Below are 21,693 nucleotides of genomic sequence, written 5' to 3'. Positions count from 1 at the left end.
AGGTGGTATACCTTGATACAACAAATAAGGATCTCACAATACAAGGTGATTAAGACTTCTCTTGGCTTGAGTTAAAGTTACTGTTTTTCCCATACAAAACAACAGTTCAATACTTAGAACATTTTAGGCCCAAAATCTTAAAACATGGGTTCTTATGGGAGAAAAATGGTTGTTGGTTTGACAGGTAAGTAAACGTCTTACAAGTGGGAGTTTTGGGGGTTAAGACAAAGGTTCCCCAAGGTCTAGGTTCGCACTCGAGTTGCACCACCAGCTTCACTGGGACAAGCGGTTGCAGAGCTCGGGGGCTGAATGTTGGCCAATGGGGCTAAGAGAGCCTTCAGTTAGGGACTGCTTACGAGTAGGCAACTCAGGTGTGGGAGCAAGGCTCCTAGGTTTAAGGTCAGCACTGCAGGAGCCAACAATCAGCACTGGAGCTGCATCACCAGCGGCACTGGGGCAGCCAGGTGCCCGCTGTCAAGTAGACATTGGGTCACCTGTGGATTCCAATCGGGACCTTCGGTTCTGCAAAGTTGCTGCAGGCTTGGGCAGGGAGACTTCCTGAAGGCGACCATCGGATGGAGAGGTACGTTGGGTTCTTGTGGGATGACTGGAAACAGTCTGTTGGGCCACCCAAGGCCGTGGGCCATCGGGTACAGGGGTGTCTTCTGGCATCTGGTTTTCTTACCAGCTCCGGTCACGGACGGGGGGGACCCTTCAGGTTAAGGCTGCAGGTGTCGTCTTGAGGCTTGAGGGAGGTCGGGGATCCCCAGGTCAGGATCGCTGGGGAGACCTCCTCGTGGTGTTGGGCCACTTGAACTCGGGTCGTCGGCGTCTGGTGCATAGTGGTGTAGAATCGCTGAGTTCCCGGAATCCGGATTCTGGTGTTGGAGTCTTTGTTGAGCAAATCCGGTGCTCACTGGAGACTGAGTCTGTAAGGTGAGTGCAGGGCAGCTCCTTCGGTTTCTGGGGGGCTGTTTGCTGCTGCACACACCGGTTTCTTCGCTGCAGGCAGGTCGGAGGCGGGACAGGCCGGTAGGGCTGGGAACAAAGCAGTAGGTGTCCTCTTCTTCCTGGGTCAGACCAGCTCTTCGGTCCTTCTTCTTTCTTCCTTGAATCTGAGGGCGCAAGGTTCAGCGTTGTCCCTAAGTTCTAAATGTAGGGGTATTAAAGGGGTGTGCAGACCGGGACCAATAATTCCCTTCTTTGGGGAGGGTACTACTCCTATAATGCCACCCTCCAGTGGGAGGGGGCATGAGCCTCTCATCTTCAAGATGGAGGTGACTGAGATGTGGGCTTCACCTGAGGGTAGGGGTTGGCAAAGGTGGGCACAGCTTTCTTCCTAGCTTGATTTTCCCACCCATTCTCCTTCTCAAAGTGGGAGCCAGAACCAGTGGGAGCCAGTTGCTGGGGGCAGCAAAAGGCAGGGACTGCCTCCAAAGGCGGCAGGCCTTTGAAGCTTCACCTTCGTGGACCCAGCCCATCCTGGGGGAGGAGGCATGACACCTCTGCATAGGATGGGCTTTTGTTTGTGGACTCAGAGAGCGGAGGCGCTCTACCCAGGGGTCCAGAAACCTGTCTGGTGGTGACAAATGGCGGTCTGCCATTTAGGAACCACACCAGGGCTGGTCGATTTTCAGGGGGCATCTGTAAAAGGCCCTCTTAGTGCATTTTACATTAAATCCCACGCTGGCATCAGTGTGGGTTTAATGTGCTGAGTAGTTTGATACCAAACTTCGAAGTTTTTAGCAAAAACATTATTTTATTGTATTGTAATTGAATATTTTATAGCACTTACTACTCCTGGTGAGGCGTCGAAGCACTTTTTCGGCGAGTAGCACGCTACTCATGAACCAATAATGGATTAGTGGTGAATTAGTGTATGGAGGTGTGGAGTTCGTAATGACCAACTCACAGACTAGATACTCTTAATGGTTTTACTACACTTACAATACCTAAGAATGGACTTAGACGTTGTAGGGGTTCAGGGCTCATGCCAGTGTACCAACACCTGATGGCTAGTGCACCCTGCTAGAGGGGTGACTTACCTAGGCCTCAGGCAGTGGGTTGTAGTCATGGCACACAGGGATGTGTACCATGTCGACTCTCCACTTTTCCCAGCACCAAAACTCCCATCCTGCAATGACAGTGTGTGGGTGTTAAGGTACAGTGCCCCTAAGGGTGGCTGGCACAACAGGTGCTGCAGTCCTTAGTGGCCTTCCCTGGTCACAGTGCTCTAGGTAGCCACTGTACCTTTTACAAGGGGCCTACCTGTGCTCAGAGATGCGCCAATTGTGGGTACAAAGGTACAGTCTTGGGAAAGAACGCAAGCCCTGGGAACTCGATTGGCAGGGACCCAGGGCACATCAAGTGAGGTTGCATCAGATGTCAGGCACAAAGTGAGGGGTAGCCATGCAAAAAGAGGCACTTCCCTACACTCTGTTATATTAATTGAGCTGTCTTTATTTGTATTTGTTGAAGCTTTCAGGTCAGTCATGAAGACATAAAGCCCTATATGGTGGAGGTGCGGAGGATATACAACTATTATTTCCCCGATATGTGCCATTACGCTGCCTAAGGTCCACTAACACTGGACTGGTACATCTCCCCAAGATAAGAAGAGTTAGGTGGGGAGGGAAGGTTATCTCATTCCAAGTGGCTAAACTGTGGATCTCCCTCCCCGTACAAATGCGACTACAGTCTAGCAGGACTCCTTTTAGAAAAATGATAAAAACTTGGCTCTTCACCAAGCTTTAGATCTGTTAGCTTCTCCTGGATTGCTCACATCTCAATGCCAAGACGCCTCGGCAGTAGTGCGCTTTATAAATATTCAGTCAGTCAGTCAGAATGTCTAATATAGTCCTATATCACTTACTCGAGCTATTTTTGCGTACTCATGTTTTTAGGTCTCGCCTCGGAAGCGCGCATGCGCAGCTCTGGCGAGACTTCTTGTAAGGGCTCACCACACGCTCCTGCGTGTGTTTTTGATTTTCTCACAGGCTATTGGCCTTTGCGTGCGTCTTTCTAAGAAAGACAGCACGCAATTGTGCAAAGGCGGGTGCATGTCCCGCCTTTGCTCTGCCCACGGCCTATTGCTTGCGGTTACCTGCAAGGGTGACATCTGGCTTAAATTATCGTGCCCAGACGCGTGCGCGATAATAGAAAACAGATGTCTCGCTGTGGCGCGCACACCAATCGCAAACTACCACGAGTTCTTTGCGTTCTAACATGGCCACTGAACTGGTAACTTGACCACATCTACTGCAAATTCTACACCCTGTTTCAATGTATCGTTAAAGAACCATCTCCCATACTGCCTCACAATGTCTTGGTCTCTGATGTTCATGGCTTGTTTTAGGTGGGAATGGCGAGTTTATTCAACCAGCCTTGCTTTCTTTAAGGAGTTGCCCCGATGGCAACAATTGCTCAAAGATGGGACTCGGTGTACAAATAACATGTGCATATAAGTGCGTCTGGGGTAAGCCAGCGTGATTCGGACTGTTCATCGTCTTCTGTAAACAGGGAGCCCCGCAGGTACTCAGCGAGCTGTTGTCCACAGAACCCACAGCTGCCAAATGCTACAGGCCGTCAGGAGTTTGTCAAAACAGCAAAGGAGATCGACATTTTTAACCATTTCCAAGACAAGCAGTTACATAACCTTCTGCAGCGTCCCTTTTAGCCCTTGACGCACAGTCTGAGAACAAACAAGGCTTTCGTTTTCATTTTTAGAGAACCTTGGGGACTGCTACGAAAATATAATTCCAGCCTCTCGTCTCACAAGTCAAGTCCCAAGATTCAGTAAACCATTCGCAGTAGGAGGGTTTGGCTCTTGCCACTCGCAGCACTTGCCGCACGCAACACACAATCCCTGCTGGTAAGATGGGTAGTGAAGGTGGAAGGGCGTGGCGCATCTTCTGAGGGTGTCATGGAGTAGGTGATGAGCCCAACTTCTGCCCCCGAGACCCTGCTGATTGGAGATGCTACGCGGGGCCCTACTCCCCCTCTTCAGCTGTTTTACAGCTACAGGCACTTAAGTGAGATACTATTGCATCATAGCATAGATTTAGGATAGTGTCCAGGTGACCAGGCAGGGGACACAGGCGCCACCCAACGGACTCACTAGCACGGCTTAAACCCCTCAGTGTACCACGACCAGCCGCAACATCTCTATTAATAAATGAATTACAATAATAACGTAAACTAGCGAGCATTTGAGAGGTCTATTCACCGCGCTGCTCCGCTTGTTTCTTCAATTAGCGCATTCGGGGTCGCCGCACTGCCCCTTGTTTTAATTAGTTTTACATAGCGTAAACTCAACCTGAAAGTTTTTTCAGCGCTGTGCGCAAGTAGGTTACATTGCACACGGTCACATTCATTTTTAGGCATGGGGAGAGATAGTGTGTGATTTGCCCAGAATCACAGGTTGTAAATTTGATGCCAGGACTCCAATATGCTCTCCCCCTCCCACCAAGCTCTCCCACACAGCTGGTTCGGCTGCTTGTTTTAATTAGCAGCTTGTTACAATAGTGGACGGCGGTCCAGGCTGTACGTGCGTCTCTGCCGTTCCCTTAACCAATTACTTATTTTGCACTATAAAATCCAGGCTGCAGTCTCTCTTTCTTTCCCCGAGCCGCTTGTTTAAAAATGTTTTACATAGCGTAAACTCAATCCGAATGTTTTTGCAGCGCTGTGCGCGAGCAGGTTACATTGCACGCGGTCACATTCATTTTTAGGCAAAGGGAGGGATACTCAGTGATTTGCCCACAATCATAGGTTGTAGATTTGATGCCGGGACTCCAATCTGCTTTCCCGGTCTAAAATCGGCAGCTGTAGATTCAGTGGTAAATTGTTGCTCTTTACTCCAGAACTCCCCAGTGGCGAAATACCAAAATAGCCCCATATTCTGAAGAAAATGGTAGCTTCTGAGGAGAAATAAAAAATGAAATAAAATCGACAATTTGGTCAAGCGTTTGTTGTCTAAAGCTCATCGGAACCACAAAATTGTAGAGCCCTGCTTTAAGGGCCCCCATAGCAGGGTCCAAAAGGTGTGTGTGATCAAGAAATCCTTGCGTGATTTCTGAAAATATTTATTAGTGCCGTCTGGCAAATAAGTTTCTGTGCGGCTTTGGGCGTGATGTCAAAGAGCAGTGAAGCCTTAGGCACCTCTCTTGACTTATAGTTTCCATCTAAGCAAGCACACACACGGAATTGCCCCCTAGCGTTTTTAGGTCTGGCTTTTGACAGCTGAGACTTCAACCAGAGCCACTAGTTTAAGTATGTAAAAATCTGGTCATTGTGTCTGCCCCATCAACCATCTGCTCTCCTCACCCAGCCTTTTTCAGCCATTGGCTTAAGCCTTTGTCAATCATACCTTGGATCAGCTCACTGGGGCATTCACCTCTCACTTAATGCTATTTGCTCTTTGGGTGTATCCTTCTGCCTCACAAAAATGCATTGGGTGAAGGGAAATGTAAATCAGGAAACGATTCAACTTCATAAGGTGCAAAAACTAGGATATTCGAGAAAATTTGTTTGCGTGAAAAAATTGCGCACACGTTATTTTCGAAAGCACTTGGTTGAAACCTGAGATCAGTGCATGCAGGATGCAAAAATAATTGAATAAATACAATACTTAATCACCCAACCGAGTTTACATACATCAGTAGGATGAAAGATGAACTGGCCCCACTAAGTGCCTTCTCTGTTACCCGCAAGTGCCATATGGATCTGGACGGCAGGCCATTAACCCACTGAGCAGTGTTACTAGTAGCAGCCCCACAAGAAAACATTAACTTTAATCACACTTAGTGAAATGAAGGCAATAGATTCTGAGTTGGGTGTTTTTAACGTGTTACACACAAAGTACTGTGAGAATTGGACAGCTTCTGCCCCTCTCAGCACATTTGCACCCTCTTCCCAGGTCATGCGAGTCCCTGCTGCAGACTTCAAAGATGCTTTACTGTCATTGCTGCAAAGCCCTAAGAAGGTTGGGCTGGATGGGGCAGCCACTGCAATGTTCCCTCCAGTAACCTTTTAAGTGTACACATTTTTAAGTGACGGTGCACGTAGAAAAGGTGAATCACCAGGGAGAAATTCAAAAATTATGTGAAAAGCTTGTGCTTCTAAAAGAGATGAAGGTCTGAGGCACAGATCTCAAGTTGTCCGAGGTCAGTTGCATCAAGTTTTGTTGTGCGCTTTTCATTCTGGTACTTGTAGTTGTGCTTTTTCCATTGTTATCCTTTTGTTTAATTTGGTTGCTGCATGAGCCTGGCTTATTGCCCCTTGAACATTACATGGAGCAACAATAACATTTATTATTGCTGTGGGCTGCCAATATTACAATGCAAAAGGAAAAAAAATTGAGTGAGGTTTTCACACCATGTGTGCGGCCATGAGAACTCTGCATGTCTGGAATCTGCGATATTAGGCATTTAAGAACTAAGCTATTTTTAACATGGGATACAACAAGTATTGCTGAACCAGACTGCATGACCCAGTGTGTAGCAATTGTATAGCTCTTCAGTTCCTAGCGGCCTAGCACCCAGGCTAATGTACTGCATGCCTAATCACTTATAAGGTCCCAAAGGCGAGACCTATTGGCTATGCCAATGCTTGTTCCTTTTTATAGAGATTGCTCACTCTTGCTATCCATTCAAATAGTGGGTTGACAAATTCCTTCTTGTTTTCGCAAAAAAGGCCTTTTTAATTTTTAAAACATTTTAATACATTTACATTCCTCTGGCCCTTTAGTGGCTTACGGTTGGTGGTTGTTACACATACAGAACTGGGTGCAATGAACAGCTTTATTTCTATTCTGTATTGCCCCTTTAATCTCTCTTTAGAAGCACACTGATCCATCTGTATTCTAGTTGCTTGGAAGAGGCATTGTATTGTATTATACCTTCCCAATTATATTTTATTCCTAATATAGATCTATGATTACATGTGGTGGAAAAAGAAGTAGCAAAGACATCTTCTTCCTTAAGCAACACCCTTCTCTGGACACTGTGTAGCTTTCCCTCACGGCTTTTTGGCACAAAATCAGTCCTAACCATAGTTCTGTATGAAGTATATATTTAATTTCATGGGGATGGAACAGAAGCTTTAGGTTCAGTGGTATGTGTGGCTGTAGGTACACATGTTCTGCATACTACTGCCATCTTTTTTTGGGTCTGGAGTTGTGCAAGTTATTTTCCGAGTTGTGCAAGTTATTTTCCTTCGCATAAGCCTTTTGAGTCACGAGACTGGTGATATTGTACATAGGCATTGACTCCTTTGTTAGATTGTATTCTCTCCGTCGTCTGATTTGGTCATGTGTGCCTCTGCTCCGTGTCTCAATTCCATTCGGTATGATTCTTTGGTTACTTTACTGTCTCTGATGGTATTTTTTATGATCGGGCATTTCCACTTCCGTGCTGCACTTGAATTTCTTCGCTTCGGGTTTCGACCGACCGCCCTTTGGGGTGCCGCCCGTCTTGAGCCTGCCCTCCAGTGTGTCACTGCTTCCATCGAAGATGTTTTGAATGGTACTTATACCGTTTAGATTTGCCCACATTGCCAATGAAAACACTCGCACACCAACCAACACCTTGTGTGCAACCAGTGCCTGTAACCTGACCATAATGAAGTCGACTGTGATGCATGTAAGTCGTTTCGCTCCAAGAAATTCCTTCGGTATCAAAGGGTTCGTCGGTTGGAAATGTCTCAAAGGAGCGAGGATGACACTCCTATACTTGTCGGCAAAGAACACGCACAGGAAGAGTCAACTGCTAAAGAAGAGGAAGCTTTCTCTATCGATAAAAGCTCTGGCTCTGACATAGAGCTGGATATGGAGATGCATGATCTCCCATCCTGTTAACATGTGAGTAATGTGACCCCAGTCCCTCCTCTTCCAGCCAAGTCGGCCACCAAATGTTCTCCACACCCACTATGTGACATCGCCGGACCGCCACTGCCTTTGGGTCATTGATCGGAACCGAAAAACTGTTTTGGATGCCCGCACTCTGGCCCGGTACCGAAAATTGATTCCAAGATTAAGCCTTTGACATATACCTCTTCTGACAGAGAACAGACTTCGAGATCGACCCGACCTTCGGGGCCGACTATGCAATCGACCCCATCTACCTTGGTGCTAAGCAAGTAACATAGTTCCAAGTATTTATACTGAAAACATCGGAACCAAAAGGCTCCAGACCTTCATCGGCTTCCATCTGTCCTGTCGAACCCATTCTGGAAAAGATGGACATTCGTCAGTGAAAGATTCAAATTAAAAAAGGAGCTGGTTGGATTCTTGCGTCTCCGCCAACAAAGTGGAAATTAACATTTGAGGAGACACAAGGCATTCCTGTTCCTCCCAAAAAGAAGACAAAGGATAAAGGCACCAGTCCTACTCACTATTCTCCTCAACCACCATCACTATCTCCTCCACCACTGTCTCCAGCACATGACCCACTTGATACTTTACCTCAAGCGTCACCAACATTCAGACCATAGGAGTTTAGGATGGCCATTATGGGATCCTGACCATTGGGATGTGTATGACACTGATCCCACTACTCCCAACGATTCAGATTTATATCTAGCTCGTCCCTCCTGTCTTAAAGATGTCACTTCCTTTCATCTGGTTATCGCTAGGGCAGCAACTTTACATAGTTTTGAGCTGCATTAAGAACCTCTAAAGTAGGATTTTCTATTTGACACCCTCTCTTCCACTCAAAAGTGCACCTAGTATTTGCCCATGCTTCCTGGAATGATGAGACATGCCAAGGACATTTTCAAAGAGCCTGTCCATGTCCGGGTAATCACCCCAAGGGTGGACAAAAAATACAAAGCGTCTCCCTCTGACCCCCTCTTTAAACGGAGTCAGGTTCCAACGGACACCATTCTTGCAACTACTGCTCGTAAAAGGACAAACAGTCAGGCTAATGGGGACACTCCGCCTCCTAAAAAGAAAAGCAATCACATAGAAGCGGCTGTCAAAAGAGTTGCAGCTCAAGCAGGCAATCATTGGTGTATTGCCAATTCACAAACCCTTCTAGCCCACTATGATAGAGCCCATTGATGTGAAATAGAAGAACTCTGACAGCACCTCCCCGAGGAATACTGCAAAAGAGGCCAACAAACTGTCACATAAGGGCAGGCATTTACCAACAGTTCCATCCTCTGTTCCCTAGATGCAGCAGATAGAGCAGCTAGAGTTATTAATACCAGAGTGCTTCTTAGAACACACACGTGGCTTAGATTTTATTTATTTAAAAAGTTTTGTATAGCACGAATAAGACCCTGAAGGGTATCGGAGCGCTTCACATTAATGGGAAGGGGAAAAAATGTAAGAGAACGTTGAGGTAAGGGAGGCTAACATGGTAAGCTAGTACGATTGTACATATATGTGAGCAAAAATAAAAAATATTTTCAAAAATTCAATACAAAACTATAAGGCACAACGTTACATAATAGGTAAGGCAATGACTGACATCAGTACTAGAATAAGATGACGACGGCACCACCTGGCCTTGGGTGACCCCCATTTTCTTCTCCCAACACCCTACCCCAGAGAGCTTGGTGGTCCAAGCCTCTACTTCCAAGGGCGCATTCCCTACTGCTCCACCTGATCGGGAATCCAAGAAGCTGGATCACCTGGGGAAGAAGATGTTTTCTTCCGCCAGCTTGGTACTGTGGTCGGTGAACACCGCATGTCTCTTGGGCCGTTACACCCACACTGTGTGGGACGCGGTCACGCAGGTGCTGCCACAGTGCCAGGAGGAGGCCCGGGCCGTGCTCTCCCGTGCGGTTGCTGCGGGTAGAGATGCAGCAAAGTTCACCATACAATGTGGGCTGGACACCGCTGACTCGCTATGCAGGACGATTTCAACGTCGGTAGCCCTGAGACGCTACGCCTGGCTGAGGTCTACTGGCTTTTCGGACGATGTCCAATTAATTATTTTGGACATGCCCTTTGATGGCCATCGCTTGTTTGGTGACAAAGCGGACAGCGCGCTCGAGCGCTTTAAGGATTCTAGGACTACGGCCAGATCCTTGGGCCTCGCTACCACCTCTTGCCCTGCGCAGTCTGCTTTTTGCCCCTTTTGTGGCTACGGAAGGGGTGCCCCAGCACGTTCCGCCCAGAGCCACATGCCTGCGCAAACTGTTCAGCCTCTGCGCGGCCGGGGACGTGAGGCCCAGTGTCGTGGGTCAGGGGGGCCAGTGGACTTGCCAGTCCACCAGTGCCCCCTCTGCAGCAGCCTCCAAATCTTCCTAGTCCGACCCTCCAGGGCTACAAGTTGCCAGTAGGTGGCAGGATTCGCCATCACCTCCCCCACTGGCAGAACATTACATCGGACAGGTGGGTTTTGCAGATAGTACGGAGGGGTTACTCCCTCCCCTTCTAGACTACCCCTCCATCCATGCCACCTACATTCCATCGCATGTCGGAGGAGCACTTGGCCCTTCTCCGCCAGGGAGATACGGCGCTCTTGGCCAAGAGAGCCATCGAGCACGTCCCTTTGCCAGAAGTTGGTCGTGGTTGCTACTCCCACTAATATCTGATACCCAAGAAGAACAAAGGCCTGCGTGCTATCTTGGACCTCAGGGACGTTAATCGCTTCCTCCGGAAGGAGAAGTTGAAGATGTTGATGCTTGCTCAGGTCTTGTCTGCCCTCTCGACCCGGAAGACTGGATGGTAACGTTGGACTTGCAGGACGCTTATTTTCACATCCCCGTCCTGCCGGTCCACCGGCATTACCTGCGGTTTACGGTAGCCCATGAGCACTTTCAGTTTACCGTGCTCCCCTTTGGCCTTACCAGCGCCACGGGGTGTTCGTGAAAGTAATGGCTGGGGTTGCAGCTCATCTGTGCAGATCAGGGGTTCCAGTATTCCCCTATCTCGACGACTGGCTGTTGCAGGCGGGCTCGCCCCAGGCTGTCGTCTCCCACCTGAAGAATACGGCCGACCTTCTGCATTCACTGGGGTTCTCCATCAATGTGCCGAAGTCACACCTGATTCCCTCTCAGAAGCATTGGAGCGGTTCTGGATACAGCACAGTTTCGGGCTTATTCTCCCAAACAGCAAGTCCGGGGTACTCGGCCTATGATTCCGATCTTTCAGCCTCTATCCGGGTTTCGGTCAAAATGACCCTGAGGTTGCTGGGCCTACTGGCCTCCTGCATCCTGCTGATCGATCATGCCAGGTGGTATATGCAGGCTCTGCAGTGGGACCTGAAGTTCCAGTGGGCGCAGCATCAGGGGCATCTGTCCGATTGCGTCCAGATCTAGGTGGGCACTGCATTACAACTGCAGTGGTGGCTCACAAACCAGGATTGGGTCAATGTCAGATCTCTCTCCCTTCCCCAATCAGACCACACTGTGGTGACGGATGCATCTCTTCTGGGATGGGGCGGCAATATGGGGGAGTCAGAGATCAGAGGCCTATGGTCTCTGGCAGAGTACGGGCTTCACATCAACCTTCTGGAGTTCTGGGCAATTCGTCTTGCACTGAAAGCATTCCTTCCCTCTGTCTGGGGATAGAGTAGTGCAGGTGTTCACGGACAACACCACTGCCATGTGGTACTGCAACAAACAGGGCCGGGTGGAGTCGTGGACCCTATGTCAGGAGGCTCTGGACATGGCTGGAACATCAGGGCATATCCCTGGTGGTTCAACACCTGGCAGGTTCTCTGAACGCCAGGGCGTTCTAACTCAGCCGCAGGTGCATGATGGATCAAGAATGGCGTCTGTACTCGGAGGTGGTGCATGGTCTCTATGACAGTGGGGAGAGCCTTGGTTAGATCTGTTCGCCACTGAAGAGAACGCGTAATGTCAGCAATTCTGCGCGTTGGAATTTCCAAGGTGGCACTCGCTCGGGGACGCTTTTCGTCGCAAGTAGAGCTGCGGTCTGTTGTACCCCTTTCCACCTATACCACTTCTGCCCAGAGTGCTGAAGAAGATCAAGTCATTCTTGTGGCTCCGGATTGGGCACAAAGAGTCTGGTATCCCGAGCTGCTCAACATGGCCATCGATCCTCCGATCAGACTGCCTCTTCGAGAGGATCTTCTCTCGCAGCAGCAGGGGACGGTCCTCCATCCGAACCTGGCCAGTCTCCACCTCCTTGCGTGGAGATTGAGCGACGGCAGTTGACTTATTTCGACCTGCCTCCTGAAGTCTGTGACGTAATCTTGGCAGCCAGGCGTCCCTCCAATAAGATGGTATATGCCTGCCGGTGGAACAAATTTGTGGCATGGTGCACAGCAAAGGCTGTGGATCCCCTTTCTGCCCCTCTTTCTGAAGTACTCTTGTTCCTTCTCTCTTTAGCCCAGCACAAAATAGTTCCTGGTGGACGATCAACTTTTTGTTGGCTACGTGGGTGCAAAGAAGGGTCGGGCCGTACACAAACGCACCATTTCTCGAGCCAAGTCCGGAGAGACGGCTTCTTTGGCCGTTCTGTTCTCCAGGACTTTCGGGTGTGCTCTTGGTTCGCAGACCCACCATCTGGGTTGGTATTGCTGGGGTATCTATTCTAGAGTAAGGAATCGATAACTAACGTGTTTCCTTCAGATGCACAAGTTACTTACCTTCGGTAAAGATATATCTGTAAGAAACATTAGTTAGTTATAGATTCCTTACCGCTCCACCCATCCTCCCCGTTCTGAGAACTGATTTCTAGGGTTAAGGATATCCTTTCAGGGCCCTAGTTTGGTGCACCAGTGGTCAGTGTTTTGCATGGCTCCGTGTTTCTGGCACGGAAAGTCGTGTACAGAACTGACGTCAGCGTACAAGGGAGGCATCTTAAGTAGCTGCTGCGCTGCATCCCGGCGACCACAACGCCAACGACGGAGGCAGAGCCGACCGACGCCACCTTCCGACGCGCAGAGGTACTGCTGACGAAAAAACTTTCCGGATCCAGTCTGATGCCTGTGGGTAATTCTAAGGTATCTATTCTAAGGTAAGGAATCTATAACTAACTAATGTTTCTTACAGATATATCGTTACTGAAGGTAAGGAACTTGTAGGGACCTCAAATTCCATTGCACACAGCACCAGGGGAATCTTTCAGATTGTATGCAGACTTCGGAGGAGACTGCAAAAGAGCTTCAGTGGTGGCTGCTGGACTGTGATTGAATCTGCAACCCACCCAGGTTTGACAGTGGTGACATATGCATCACTTCTGGGTTAGGGAAGCTATCTGCTCTTTAGCTGAAGTTTGGCTGTACATCAGTTTGTTGACATTGAGGAAGATTCACTAGTTTGAAGGCCTTCCTGCCGACCATCAGAAGAAGTCTGGTGAAGATGCTGGCGGACAACACCACTTCCATGTGGTATTTTAACAGGCAGGGCAGGATGTGGTCTTGGGTCCTGTGAACACAGGCTGTACACACCTGAAAGTGGCTGGACCATGGTAGGATCTTTAAGTCCTGGTAGGACAAACTCAACCAAGCGGCCTATGAATGGCAGTTAGATCTGGATGTGACACACGGCTTCTTCCATCAATGGGGAGAACCCTGGCTTGATCTGTTCTCCACCGCAGAGAATGCACATTTGTGTGTGTTGGAGTTCCCAAGAAGGCTCTCCCTTAGAGACACATTCTATTTAGAGTGAAGCTCTGGACTCATGTGCCTACCCACCACTGCCTCTCCTGGCCCAAGTCCTGAAGAAGGTAAGCAACGACCTGCCTCAAGTTAGCCTAGTGACACCAAATTGTGCCAGGAGAGTGTGGTACTCAGAACTCCTGGGCATGAGCATCTGTCCTCCCATCAAGCTGCAGTTCTGGGAGGATTTTCTTTTGCAGCGGCAGGGCAGGGTGCTGCACCTTGGCCTGTGCAATTTGCATCTCCATGCTTGGAGATTAAACGGCTGTGATTGACCTTGTTTGACTTTCCTCCTCAAACCGTTTGTCATCTTGGCAACGAGGCACCTTTCTAAAAAATCGGTGTACACCAGTCGTTGGAATATATTTGTGGCTTGATGCGGCAGCTGCAAATTAACCTATTACAAACCAAATTGTCTGAAGTTTTTTAGTTTTATTTGTCTCTGCAAGCATTTGCTTTGGGCACTGTGAAAGGGTATTTGTCTGTTCTTTCAGCTTTTTTGTGGTGATCGGATCAGCCTTCTTTATTTAGACAACCTATTGTGATGAGATTTCTGAAAAGTTGACAACATTTATGTTCACCAAAACTCTGTGACGCCACAGTGGAACTTGGATTTAGTACTAACTGTTTTTGATGTTCACCCCTTTTGTGCAGCTGTACGGTTGTCCATGGAGCCTTTTTTTAAATTTTGAAAATGGTTGTTCTCATCGCCTTAACATCAACTATGCATGTAGGCATAATGCGGGCTCTTTCTGTTAACCCACTTTAAACTGCATTCTTCCTGAGCTTCTTTTCTGATGAAACTGTGCACTCCACTTCATTTGGGACTACTTTCTTTGACCCACCGCATCCCTCTAAGGAAGAAGTGTGACTTAATAAAAGCCACTACGTTTTTATATAGGTTGCACCAAAGATCATCAGATGGACGATCAGCACTTTAGGGTTCTCCAGGGTAAAGAAGGGCAAGGCAATACAAAAACACACTGTCTTCCAATAGATTACTCTCTGCATTTGGATCGTCTACTCACTCGCTAAGAAGCAGCTGCCAGAAAGGCTTAAGATTTTATTTCTGCAGAGCCAAATTTGCTTCCACTATGTTGGCACACTGAGTGCCTGTCAGGTGGCTACTTGGTAATTGGTACGTGAGTTCACAAAGCACTACTGTCTTGACAGTGAGGTCCATCGAAAAGAGTATTGTACCTGCTCGGTCCTGCAGGTCTTTTTAGTCCGAGCCAGTTTACAGATCCACCACCTTGGAAGGTTCTGCTATCGTATCTATTTAGAATATGTAGAATCTTGTTAGATTTAAACATCAGAACAAGTTACCTTCATTGACTATCTTTTCAGTAGATACTATGACCGCATATTTCTCACCAACCCTTACACCTCCCTCTTATGTGAAAAGGAATTTCTTCCATTTAAAAGGACCCAATTTAGCTATCTGCACATTGGTCATTGCAATCTGCTGATGGGCCTTGCGTCTGATGCCGTGGGAAGCCTAAGAAAGCAAGTGACAACAGTGCTCGTTGGTTGAGTTCATGTGTGCTTATCACTTCTGAAGCAGAACAATGTTGGTGCAGAACCACACAACGTCACCTATTGGTGCTCAGGAGTCATGCTTCAAAGGTTTCTGGATCCAGTCAGATGCCTGGTGAATATTCACAAAGTGAGTCTGCTGTTAGATAAATTATCCATCAGAACAAATTTGTTTTTGAGTATCAGATCAATATTTTTTTTATCTTGTTTTTATTAAAAGTGGTACATGACATATAATGACAATGCATTCAGTACCATTGACAACAATACATCTCTGTCCAACAACGACCCCGTACCAAGTGAAGAATTTCAAGCAATTGTCTGCTGTTTGTGGCTGAGGACCTACCATATGAATTTCATCAGGCCAGACGCAAAACTACACATCCCCCAGTCCAAATCTGCTTAGCAACCAGCTAGACCACGTCTTCATTTTACCTGATCGAAATAATAAAATAAAAATAAAAACTAACTGTAATAAACTGATAGCAGCAGCAGCATACACCTACAGTGGTATCCCCTCCCCAGGACCCTCAACAGTATCCAAGAGGGAGGGGGAGGAAGGGAAAGCTTAAGAGGGAGGGTGGCACAATTGAGAAAGAAGGGGAAGAGACAGGCACAAGGAACGCAAGGGTACAACCAATGTCAACGCTACTCACCTTGCCGATAGCCACACACATGCAGAGACACACTGTCCAAGACTCTGGGCTACCATTCTTGCACTTCTGCTATGCGCTCCTAGAGCCCGAACCCGGTGTGTTCTCAGGTGAGGTACTGAGCAGCGGCCCTTGGGCCACCAAACTTTCCAAAATATCTCCCCACATTTCCAAGTCCCGCTCTGTGTTCTCGTCAGTACGTACCAGTCATAACTTCCGTCCCTCTGCCACCCCCTACTCATGCAGATCCACCAGCCACCTGTGTATTGTGGGTGGATTAGACCGTATTCAGTGGATGGCAAAGGTGTCACTTAGCCAACCCCATTCCCTACAGAGTGAACCTGTGCTTTATCCTAATCCCTTGCTTTGGGATCAACAGTACTCCCAACAGACAATGTTTAATCGAGGCCTCCAGCTGGACCTATGTGATCTTTTGCAGAACATGCAACACCTCATCCCAGTAACTCCTCAGTCTGTCACACTCCCAGGTCATGTGCAGGAATGTCTCCAGCTCTACCACACATCTACGACATGTGGCAGTACGAGCTGATTTAAATCCAGGCAACCGCTGAGGTGTCAAATTGGCGTAGTGCAAATAATAAAATTGGGTATGTTTGAACTGGGCGTTGCTGGCAACCTCCCTGAGCTGTGCATAGGCCAGCCTCCACGCACCCTCCTTCCATCGAGCCATCTGTCAAAGACTCCCTTCATATCAATCCTGTGGTCAGTCTTAAGGGCCTTATATATGCAGGAAATTAGGCCCCTGGAGGAGCCTTGGTCCATAAGCAGCCGCAGCGTCTACAACATCACTGGCTTCGCAGGGAAATCAATGCAAACCTCACGCGCCGTGCGAGACACCTTGGCATACTGCAGAAACTGGCCATGCCGTAATTGAAAGAACTCCTGCTCTTCCTTCAGTGAGAGGAAGGTGGCATTGAGGTATAAATCACCAGCTGTGGTGCAACCCCCTTCATACCACTGCGTTAAATCCATCACGTACTGTATCTCTTGAAAGCATGCCAACCACTTAAGGGGCAGTAACCTGACATTAGGGCTCTATGCTGCACGTGTGTGACCGCCTGTTCCCACACCTCCGCAACTTATCAGACAACAAACGTGCAGTCCTCCAGGACTCTTGCCACCCGCATCAGTCACCCAAGGAGGTCTACCCTGGCACCCCATTCCGCCAACAGCACCTTTGGCCCATTCTGGCCCACCACGCACCTCTGCACCGCCTATTGTAGTAGTCCAGCAAAGTGGCAGACTCAGTCCCCCGAAATTTGTGTCGTAACTCTAGCACCTCCAACTTCCCTCTACTCCTTTTACCGGCCCACATGAGGGACTCCAGAAGGCTGTTCAGCCTGGTGGTGGAAGTTCTTTTCATAGGGAGTTCTGCACAACATATAGGCAGCGCAGTAGTGATACCATCTTGCTCAGGGCCACTCTACCCATCACAGATAGAGGGAGCTGGTTCCAAAATTCGATAGATTCCTCCAGGTTCCCGATAACCTTCCCATTTTAAGGCTGTAATTGGCTTCTGAGGCATGGGCCACCTGGATTCCGAGGTACCAAAAATGATTGCACTTCCAATGGAATCCTGACACTAGGAGAGCAGCACTATCCATTCCCACCCGCCCAGCTAGAGGGTAAAGCACCAAATTGTGATGGTTGACTTGTAAACCCAGGACCTCCCCAAAGGCAGTCATGATCTCCCAACAACGCACTCGCTGATCGCACTGGGTGAAGAATATAAATTAACGCATCATCTGCATATAAGAAAACAACATAGTTTTGCCCTCCGACCACAACATCCCATTGAGCCATATCACGGCGCAACTGTTGCATGGCCTAAATACACTGGAAAAAAGCACTGTGATGTTGCCAGTATCGTCATAGCACTTTTTGTGTAAGTAGGGGCAGGACAATGAACTAAACATGGGTGGCAAAGAGTCATCATTCTGTGATTCCGGGCTTTCATTTACTTTCAGACATGCTGAAAAGCAGATGTGCTGCTAGACCACATGGCTAAAAGACATTCACATTGACAAGGCCAAAAGCTTTAGCATTGCCAAGACCTAGTGGCTTTGCCAATGCCTGTTCTAGGTTCTCGCAATAAAAATGCCATATACATACAGTTTTTTTGTGCTTCTTACGCCACCAAATGCAAAGAGAGGGCCCCACAATCCAAAGGGATAGGGCTGCATACTAGACTTGCCAGTCGTGAATAACTCCCTCTGGAAATCACTAACATTCAATCAACTGGACATGCAAGCATCTAATCACCTCACATTCATTTCACCAGTCTTGAATGAGTCGAGTGCTGTAAAGTAACTTAAATCTGTATATCTCCAAATTTAATGAAAACTTATTTTTCCTTCCAATGTATCAAATTTTGTTATAATTGTTTCAGAAATTTAAAATGTCATAGCTATAAAAACAAGACATAATATATATATATATATATATATATATATATATATATATATATATATATATATATATAGATATATATATATATATATATATATATATGTAAAGACCACACAAATACAATAATACAAAGCATACAAGACAGTCACACATGTCATTAATATAAGTTAATTTGTAGGAATCAAATAAAAACACCACATAGCAGAAACCAATTTCTTTTCTAATGTGGCCATATCTTCCTCTAATTTAACACACACTATGCGTTGGCTGCTCACTGACAATACAATTTTTAAATTCTCAAATAATATTAGAAAAACGCTATCAAATCCCTTGGTTCTTCACAGAGGACCACCATCTGAACTCTCCACCATATGGCTACGGAAAATAAAAATCTAAATTTGTATATTTCAATGAATACTCCATAAAAACATAATGGCATAAGAGGTGTTAAAAACATACCTCCAATATGGGTAGAATCAATTTCCCTTAGGCTGCCAAAGATTAATGTAGAAGCTGAAAAGCTTTCTTCTTACGTATTTCCTGAGCAGGATTTACAATCTCATACCGTGTCCCAGTGCCTAAAAATGAGGGATTAAACTCATTATATGAATCTTCTTTCATGTCCATTCGATCGAATGCGGATATGTTTTAAAGGTTCTCCGTTTAACTAAAATTCTATGTAAAGTATGACCAATTCATTTTAACAAAATCTTAGTCCAATACAGACCCTCCATGTGGTTGTAATGATGCTATGTAGAGGGTACCCCTACTAATCGGGTCTACCTTCAAATCACCCACTCGGAATGTAATTTAGTCCGAAAAAGTTCAAATTTTCCATGGACTCTGAAAAACGCCATATGGCGATCCCCAATACGCTTACTTGGAGGCATAAAGGCTCTCCATTTCTTCGAAACATCGCGCGGATGCTCGGCGTCTCAACCAGAATCAGTATATTGCTTCACTACTGTCCCGCAGTTAAAAGCCTTCCCGTTCTGATGACGCGATCACGTATCACACATTTACCGCGTCATTAATATCGGCATGAGTTATCTGCATACTAATCTCACCATATTGGAGTGGTAAAATACTGACAGATAGATCCATTATTATTACTGTCAATACTTAAATGCTTGTTCCATATGGAGCCTCTTTAACATTCACAGTCAGTCTGCATGCTTTAACCGGACTCTGATATTGGTATTTCATTAGAGGTGTACTGCCCAATATAATTCCATTGAGCAAAATTCCTACGTTTATTAAGATTTTTCGTCTTTTTAAAAAATAAAATAAAAAAAGGGTGATTTTTTTTTTTAAATAAAGGAAAATATTGTGTTTTTTTAAAAGGGGTGAAAACCTCCTAATATTGTGTCTCAATAGAAATAATGTTAAAAATCGAACTGGCAGTATAATTCACATTAAATAAATTTTTTGCCACCACCTTTCTAGCTATTCCTTATCTACAAATAGTTTCTAAGATGCACTACCGATTGTTGCCAATAAAGCGGTACCAATAAATTATTGGTAGCTCAATTTTGGGATCCTTGTTTGTAGCTTCTTATGCTTGTGCCCATGGAAGCGGCTCAGGATCTGGATTGGGAATGACCCCTTGGGACATTCCCTTCTGTAGATCTCAGAATTTTTACCTTGAAAGGATAAACCTCTCAGACTCAACAGTATCTGATAACCACATGTGGTGGTCATACTCCAGACAACAAATTGGCAGAAGCCACTATTGCCAGATGGGTATTCTATTGCACCCATAAGTCTGCAGCATTAGGGAAGCTCCTCCTTCTGTGAGATTTCACGCTCTTTCCACTAGGAAAAGACAAAATTGAGGGCCTGTCAAGGACTCATTCCGATTACAGACATTTGTAGGGCTGCAATGTGGGCTAATATTTATGCTTTTCGCAAACTCTGCTTCTGACCACAACTTCTAGAAAAGAGACAGCTTTCCTCAAGCGGGTTCGGTGCAACCTATCCGCTTGAAGCATGGTCGAGCATATGCTGTCTTGTCCCCTTCCTAGCATTAAGAACTGTGGATCCAACTAGCTTGGAATGAGGTAAAGGACTACGCCAGAATAAGGACAAAATATCTTCAGGTTGATTATGATACATTTGGTAATTTCTCTCCCTACCTCAGAAACCCATCCCCCCCTAAGCTTTTTTAATTTATTTATTTATTTATTTTGAAGGTTTTATATAGCGCGAACATGACCCTTGCGGGTATAAGAGCACTTTACAAGAGTTGTGCGTAGGGACCAAAAGGAACATATGAAAACATAGGTAAGAATTGAAATACAGGTCTTAGTTGCGTGGATGCAAATGTACAAGACTTGACATAGGTCTAGATTAGGAACAAAAGGAACGTATGAATACATAGTTAAAAAATTGAGATACAGATCTCAATTGCGTAGATACAAGTGTACAAGACTTGACATGCGGATCTCAGTTGCGTAGATTCAGATGTACCAAGATTCATGAGAATTTCTTTAAAAGTAGGGATTTTACTTCTTTTTTAATAGAGATGAGAGAAGGGTTCCGTCTAGTTTCAGGGGGCAGTGCGCTCCAAATCCTAGGGGCGATTCCAGAGAAGGCTCGGTTGTAAGTTTTCTTTTTGGTAAAGCGTTGTGGTTTCAGAAGAAGATTGCTAGTACTTCTAGAGGATCTCTTTCAACAAGATAGCACTAGTGTTTGGGCCAGGTATCTCGGGGTATTGTGATGTATGCCTTTGTATGTCATGCAGGCAATTTTTTGTTGAATTCTGGCTTCAAAAGGAAGCCAGTTAAGAGTTTTCAGGTCAGGGGAAATGTGAGAATTTCTTTTTGAGCCAATGATTAGCCTAGCCGCTGAGTTGAGCGAAGCTCTTAGAGGGACCGTTGATGCTCTGGGAAGACCGTTTAGTGTTGCACTCCCATAGTCAAGTCTATGGCCATGTCTAAACTGGGGTGGTGTAGTGGGCAAAAGAACGATGGATTTAACCCAGATCTCTTGACTGGGGGAGAATGTATGCATTGTCAGCATTCCGTCCATCATTTGTTTGTTGAAACGCTTTTCGCCCTAAGTGGGATGGGTAATCCCAGACGTGGGACCCGTGCTCACTACGCCACTGGAGTTACTAGGATGCTTGATTCCGGTCCAGGGAAGACATGGCTTGGCAGTTCGGGCTGGACTGTTCCCATGAGGCACAGGGTCAAGACTGATTTGCATATGGCCATGTCTAAACTGGGGTGGTGTAGTGGGCAAAAGAACGATGGATTTAACCCAGATCTCTTGACTGGGGGAGAATGTATGCATTGTCAGCATTCCGTCCATCATTTGTTTGTTGAAACGCTTTTGTATGTCATGCAGGCAATTTTTTGTTGAATTCTGGCTTCAAAAGGAAGCCAGTTAAGAGTTTTCAGGTCAGGGGAAATGTGAGAATTTCTTTTTGAGCCCATGATTAGCCTAGCCGCTGAGTTGAGCGAAGCTCTTAGAGGGACCGTTGATGCTCTGGGAAG

At 46.6% G+C, this 21,693-nt stretch overlaps 1 protein-coding gene across 10 annotated transcripts in view; it reads left to right on the top strand.

The window, feature by feature from the left end:
• Positions 1-21,693, top strand: part of TP53BP1 (tumor protein p53 binding protein 1) — a 956,094-nt gene that overhangs the window by 672,802 nt on the left and 261,599 nt on the right. The window lies entirely within an intron of this gene.

Source organism: Triturus cristatus, chromosome 3_1 (genome assembly GCF_964204655.1).
Source record: "Triturus cristatus chromosome 3_1, aTriCri1.1, whole genome shotgun sequence".
NCBI classification, from domain to species: Eukaryota; Metazoa; Chordata; class Amphibia; order Caudata; family Salamandridae; genus Triturus; species Triturus cristatus.
The sequence above is the reverse complement of the archived record's forward strand: the minus strand, read 5'-3'. Positions and strand labels throughout refer to the sequence as shown.